We start from the raw sequence: 7,574 nt of genomic DNA, 5'->3' as shown, positions 1-7,574 counted from the left end.
GAATAAAATAGCAGATTTTCTTTAGAATAAGGAGGCAATATTTTTCGAGTTTTTAATAAGAAAAATTCTAATTATTTACATGTGGTGGAAATGCTTTTTGTCTTCTGAATGAATGCTTGAACAGTGCATATATCTTTTGAATTTGATGTTTATGAATGTTAAATATGTTGGCTCTTGAAAGAATGATGAAAAATGAGAAATGTTATTTGATAATCTGAAAAATCATAAAAATGATTCTTGAAGCAAGAAAAAGCAGTGAATACAAAAGCTTGCAGAAAAAAAAATGGCGAAAATAAAAGAAAAAGAAAAAGAAAAAGCAAGCAGAAAAAGCCAATAGCCCTTAAAACTAAAAAGCAAGGGTAATAAAAAGGATCAAAGGTTTTGAGCATCAGTGGATAGGAGGGCCTAAAGGAATCAAATCCTGGCCTAAGCGGCTAAACCAAGCTGTCCCTAACCATGTGCTTGTGGTGTGAAGGTATCAAGTGAAAACTTGAGACTGAGCGGTTAAAGTCAAGGTCCAAAGCAAAAAGAAGAGTGTGCTTAAAAACCCTGGATACCTCTAATTGGGGACTTTATGGCATTTATGTATCCGGTGGTAATACTGGAAAATAAAGTGCTTAGGGCCACGGCCAAGACTCATAAAGTAGCTGTGTTAAAGAATCAACATACTAAACTAGGAGAATCAATAACACTATCTGAATTCTAAGTTCCTATAGATGCCAATCATTCTGAGCTTCAATGGATAAAGTGAGATGCCAAAACTGTTCGGAAGCAAAAAGCTACTAGTCCCGCTCATCTAATTAAAATCTGAGCTTCACTCAAAAAATCTGAGATATTATTGCTTCTTGACTTATTTGTATTCTATTTTATTTGTCTAGTTGCTTGGGGACAAGCAACAGTTTAAGTTTGGTGTTGTGATGAGCGGATATTTTATACGCTTTTTGGGGTTAATTTCATGTAGTTTTTAGTATGTTTTAGTTAGTTTTTAGTATATTTTCATTAGTTTCTAGGCAAAATTCATATTTCTGGACTTTACTATGAGTTTGTGTATTTTTCTGTAATTTTAGGTATTTTCTGGCTCAAATTGAGGGAGCTGAGCAAAAATCTGATTCAGGCTGAAAAAGGACTGCTGATGTTGTTGGATTCTGACCTCTCTGCACTCGGAATGGATTTTCTGGAGCTACAGAAATCCAATTGGCACGCTCCCAATTGCGTTGGAAAGTAGACATCTAGGGCTTTCCAACAATATATAATAGTTCATACTTTGCTCAAGGATAGATGACGTAAACTGGCGTTCAACGCCAGTTCCATGTTGCAGTCTGGCGTTCAGCGCCAGAAACAGGTTACAAGTTGGAGTTCAACGCCAGAAATAGGTTACAACCTGGCGTTCAACTCCAGAAATAGCCCAGGAACGTGAGAAGCTTAAGTCTCAGCCCCAGCACACACTAAGTGGGCCCCAGAAGTGGATTTCTGCACTATCTATCTTAGTTTACTCATTTTCTGTAAACCTAGGTTACTAGTTTAGTATTTAAACAACTTTTAGAGATTTATTTTGCATCTCATGACATTTTAGATCTGAAATTTGTACTCTTTGATGGCATGAGTCTCTAAAATCCATTGTTGGGGGGTGAGGAGCTCTGCTGTGTCTCGATGAATTAATACAATTATTTCTGTTTTCCATTCAAACACGCTTGTTTCTATCTAAGATATTTATTCGCACTCCAATATGATGAATGTGATGATCTGTGACACTCATCACCATTCTTAACCTATGAACGCGTGCCTGACAACCACCTCCGTTCTATATTAGATTGAATAAGTATCTCTTAGATTCCTTAATCAGAATCTTCGTGGTATAAGCTAGAATCCATTGGCAGCATTCTTGAGAATTCGAAAAGTCTAAACCTTGTCTGTGGTATTCTGAGTAGGATTCAGGGATTGAATGACTATAACGAGCTTCAAACTCACAAAGGTTGGGCGTAGTGATAGACGCAAAAGGATTAATGGATCCTATTCCAGCATGAGTGAGAACTGACAGATGATTAGCCGTGCGGTGACAGCGCACCTGGACCATTTTCACTGAGAGGACGGATGGTAGCCATTGACAACGGTGATCCACCAACATACAGCTTGCCATGGGAGAAACCTTGCGTGCGTGAAGGAGAAGACAGGGAGAAAGCAGAGATTCAGAAGATAAAGCATCTCCAAAACTCCAACATATTCTCCATTACTGCATAACAAGTATTTATTTCATGCTCTTTTATTCTTCGTAATTAAAATTGATTATTATAATTGATATCCTGACTAAGAGTTACAAGATAACCATAGATTGCTTCAAGCTAACAATCTCCGTGGGATTCGACCCTTACTCACGTAAGGTATTACTTGGACGACCCAGTGCACTTGCTGGTTAGTTGTCCAAAATTGTAAGAAATAGTAATATTGACATTGACATACACAATTTCGTGCACCAATGATAAAAAAAATATTTATGCCCTCCTATGAAGGAGCTTGTTATTGATCCCCAAATATCCACATGTATGAGATCAAACAGATTAGTTGATTCAGTGTTACTAACAGTAAAGGGCAGCCATTTTTGTTTAGCAAAACGATAAGATTCGCAAGGAAAATTTGAATTTGTACTTTTAATGAAAGGGAAAAACTGATGCATTTTATTCATTCTTGAAAAAGAGAGATGACCCAATCTATAATGCCATACATCATCAATGAGAGAAAATGAATGTTGGGTATCTTTGCCTATTGTATTTTTGCCTATTGTACTATTATGTAATGAACTATCTAAATTTTGGTCAACTAAATTTACTGACTTGAAAGCATGTGCAGCATCGGGTGACAAGTCTAGTGAAGCTATCTTAGCAGCTGGAATTGGTTTTGTTTTCAATGTGTACAAGCCACTGTGCTGATCAGCAATTCTAATCATCCTCGAGGTAAGTGGATCCTAAATCTCGCAATTATGTTCGTTGAATGAAAACCAACAAGATAATGCAATAGTAGCTTTAGAGACTGAAATTAAATTGAATTGAAAAGAAGGCACGTATAACACATCACTGAAATAGAAATGTGTCAAAAAGAAGACTATGCCACATAAAGTTGTCACAACTTGTGAATCATTTGGCATTTTAATCATTACTGGTTTAATTTTTTAATTGAATGAAAGTGTGTAATAGAAAAAGTCACATGAGCAGTGTCTAAAACCCAATCATGTGAGCTCAACTCATGATTAGAAATTGAAAGGAGATGAAATGTACCTGAGGAAGGAGCAAGCACAGTTGCCAAATTTCCATTATGAGAAGGGTCTTGATGTTTTTGAATTAAGGCTATAATGGATTTTTGTTTCTTCTCAGAAAATAATCCATGAAAATTAACATTCTCTTCCTTATGGTTGGAATTGTTGCTATCTTCAGTGTTCACAGCAATCATGTTGGCAGTGAAGCCATCGGACTTGCTCTTGCTTTGACTGTTCTGCATATGTGATGGGAAGCCATGCTTGTGATAGCATGTATCCATTAGGTGACCTGATTTGCCACAATGTGAGTAGAATTTTGGAGAACTTTGACCTCTTCTTCTGCCTCCATGCCCGCTCCCCCTTCCTCTATTATTCGATCCCGCATTGGCTCCATTATAGTTACCATTTTTCCTTTGATAAGTGTCAAAGGCATTGCCATTAGCATCGGTGCCAATGTTATTCACCATTGCTCTTGGTTATAGGTCTGCCGTATGTGACATTTGCCTTTCTTGTTGTAGAAGCATAGTGAATGCTACGACAATGTCGGGGGTAGGTTTCATTAGCATTACTTGTGACTTTACACTAGCATATGGCTCATTGAGCCTTCTAAAAAAGCATATTACATGTGTTTGAGATCTATATTCTCTAATTACACCTTGTCCACATATGCACTCTTTCAAACACTTATGATGAGTTTGGAAAACTCTAAATTTATTTTGATGATGAACAAACATTATTAATTTAATTAAATTATAGAATTGTCAATTTGTTTTTAATTCATATGTATTGATTGATAATTTTGTTCATGCAGATTTTAATTGGGCCGAAAATATAGGAAAAATGTTGCAAGCCCATATATGTATCTTACCTTCAGCCTTGATGTTAAATATGATTATGTTGGCTGAATTATTTTATTGGGCCAGTTTGATTTATTACTGCAAGCCCCAAAGTACTTTTTAGCTTTGTTCAATATATGTTATATTAAGTGGCTGAAGCAATTTGTGATTAATTGGGCCAGAACCATGTAAACTAAGCCCAAAATAAAATTGCTTGAAGGCAAGCTTGCATGGTCCGAAACCATTAAGCAAAGAAAGCAAAATCTCATTGCTTCCAACGGATCTCATTCTTTCATCATATGGAATTCAAATTTCATTAAAGTGAAGTTAATACATGCATTGGAAACATGAGAGAGAGTTGGTCCTTGATTTGATGGACATCAACATGCTACACGCTACCTAATGCAAGGGAAGTAGAAATTTAATTTACTTCATCAAAATCCATTAGTTAGTGTTCAAATTTCTCTCTCCTCTCTTTCTCACATTTTCTTCTTGTTTTCGGCCATTACACAGCAAGCTATGGAAGAAACATTGAGCCACCAAAAAGAAGAAAGTGCAAGCAACAAGACCATCACAATGATGGCAAGAAAAAGAAAACTAAAAGTATGCTGTGGCTAAGATTCTCATCACTTGTGGTAAAATTTGGTGAAGAGATCTTGGCTTCTCCATACCAAAAATGGAAGAGAAGATTTCGGTCAGAGAAGAGGATCCTTGGAAGGATGGCTTGTCTCTGATTCTGCTCAACCACCACAGAAGGTAGCTACAGTGGCTACATGATGGAAAATGCAGAGATTGGAGCAGATGAAGCTGTCATCATCAAGCATGCATCAAGGGCTAGGAGTTCATCTTGGAGAACAAAGCAAGATGGAAGGCTCGGATTGATGATTGTTGGTGACCAAGGAAGGACTAGAGGTAATTGCATGTTGGGTTTTGCATGGGTTATCTCTTCTCTCTTTCTGGCCGAACCGGTTCTTACTTGAAGAAGAAGAAGATTAGCTTGGTTTTGTTTTGATTTCAACCGTGGAGGCTTCTCCCTATAAGTAAGGGTAAACAGCCAGGGCTTGAAGCAAGGAGTAAGAGTGCAAGGCACAGAGTTCTCAGAGCTACCTAAGCTAACAGAAGTTCTTCTCCTTCAATGTTCTTTATTTTGTATTTTTCTGTTTAATTTTGTCTGTCTTGAGTCTCATGGAAAAAGGCAAACAGTGAGGTGTGTAAGAAAAAACCATAGAGCAGAAAAAGGCAGAGTACACAAAATTAAAAGAAAAATCCATAGATGTCCTTAGAGGTCCTTTGTACATCTGTGTTGTGTTTCATGATTCTGTGGGAATCCCCTTGCAAGTTGGGTTAGCACTTGGCAGTTAAAAGCTTGGCTGTGACCAAGTTAAGTTCAGGATTGGGTTTTAGATTCTGGATTTGTCCCAGATAGGAAGGGTAGTTCCTAGGGAAATTGGTGTTTGTAATCAAGAATTATTATAGTGAAACTCCATCATTGTTGTGATAGAGACTGGATGTAGGCTGCCTTGCACTTAACAGCTGAACCATGATATATCTTGGTGTAATTCTCCCTCTCTTCTACTCCATTTCTGTTTCTGCTGCCCAGGAGATAAAACTGAAAAATATCTCGTGCTGATCGATGAGACAAAAAGAAAAGTCTCGTGGCTGGGTACGAGACAAAAGAAAAAGTCTCGTGGCTGGTTACAAGACAAAAAGGCAAAAAGTCTCCAAAAATTGTTTCAAAGACTAGCAAGTGTTACTGAAGTGAAAAAGGGGCTAAGATTCAACCCCATTCTCTTAGCCACTAAAAACCATCAATTGGTATCAGAGCTTGGTCTCAAAGATATCAAGCTTTGTAGCTTGGAGAAAAGATCCAGATGGCAGAAAATAGTGGCTGAAATCTGGTGTCCTACAACCTGACCGAAGGACAGTCAAACAACAGACCTCCTCTTTTCAATGAGAAAAACTACACCTATTGGAAGGAGAGAATGAAGATCTTTGTGCAAGCAGTGGATTATAGACTTTGGAAGATTATCCTGGAGGGTCCTCAATATCCAACCATCACAAGTGCTGAAGGAGTCGTCTCTCTTAAACTTGAAGGAAGCTGAACCGAAGATGACAGAAAGAAGGTGGAGCTCAATGCTAAGGCTATCAACTTGCTCAACTGTGCTATCAGCATCGAGGAATACCGACGAGTATCACGATGCACAACAGCAAAAGAAATCTGGGACAAACTTCAAGTCATTCATGAAGGGACCACCATAGTAAAGAAGACAATGATAGACATATTGAACAGAGAGTATGAAATGTTTGCAATGAAGGAAGGAGAATCTATTGATGAATTGTTTGAGCGCTTCAACATCATCATTGTCGGCTTGGATGCTTTGGGAATCAAGTATCCTGAATCTGTGCTTGTGAGAAGAGTGTTGAGATGTCTCACAAAAGAGTGGGAAACAAAAGCATTAATAATTTCTGAGAGTAGTGGTCTTGACTCCATGACATATGATGACTTGAGAGGAAATTTACTTGCTTTTGAAAACACCTATTTGAAAAAGGATTCAAAAAAGAAAGGAATAGCTTTTTCATCTGTTACTAACTCTCTGGATGATGAATCCAGTGATAACTCATTTGAAAATGAATTTGTGTTGTTTGCCAAAAAATTCAAAAAAATGGTGAAGCTCAAGGAGAGAGGTAAGGGAGGTAGTTCAAGAAAACAAAAGAAAGATTTCAGCAAGGTGACATGCTACAACTATAAGAAAACGGGGCATTTCAGATCTGACTGCCCTAAATTGAAGAAGGAAGAAAAGCCGAAGAAAGGAAAGAAAAAGGGACTGATGGAATCATGGGAGGACCTGGAAAATGACTCTGAAGACGATGAAGAATCTGAAACAAAGTCTCAACCATGTCTCATGGCAGATCACATTGAATAGGTAGTCTTTCATAACCCAAACACTGAAGATCTTCATCTTATGATAGACCACCTTTCTGAAAAAATAAGATTTTTTTTGCTTGATAACCAAGATCTTGAACAATAAATCACCATCCTTAAAGCTGAAAATAGTTTTCTCAAAGAAAAACTAAGGGAGGCCAAAACTGCTTGTGAACTTGTTGAAGAAAATAAGCAGTTAAAAGCCCAACTTAGGAGCTGTGAAAGTGACCATTCAGTTGTTGCATATGTAAACTGTTTTAAAGAAAGTGAAGAGTTGCTTAAAGAGGTTAGAAAACTTAAAGACGACTTAGCCAAGTTCACTCAAAATTCTGAAAATCTAAATCAAATCTTGGCTAGTCAAAAACCTCTTTATGATAAAGCTGGCTTAGGGTTCTATAAATCTGTTAAGAAACCTTATTTTGAAAACATTACCTCATCTTCCAATGATACAAGATTTCAAAATCCAACAAGCTTTAACAAAACAGCAACTCCAAGGTTTTGTAGACTATGTAACCAAAATGGACACTTTCCCATTCAATATTTTTTTGGTGAAAGGATGATTGGTGAT

The sequence above is a fragment of the Arachis ipaensis genome, chromosome B06 (genome assembly GCF_000816755.2).
Source record: "Arachis ipaensis cultivar K30076 chromosome B06, Araip1.1, whole genome shotgun sequence".
Classification (NCBI taxonomy): Eukaryota; Viridiplantae; Streptophyta; class Magnoliopsida; order Fabales; family Fabaceae; genus Arachis; species Arachis ipaensis.
The sequence above is the reverse complement of the archived record's forward strand: the minus strand, read 5'-3'. Positions refer to the sequence as shown.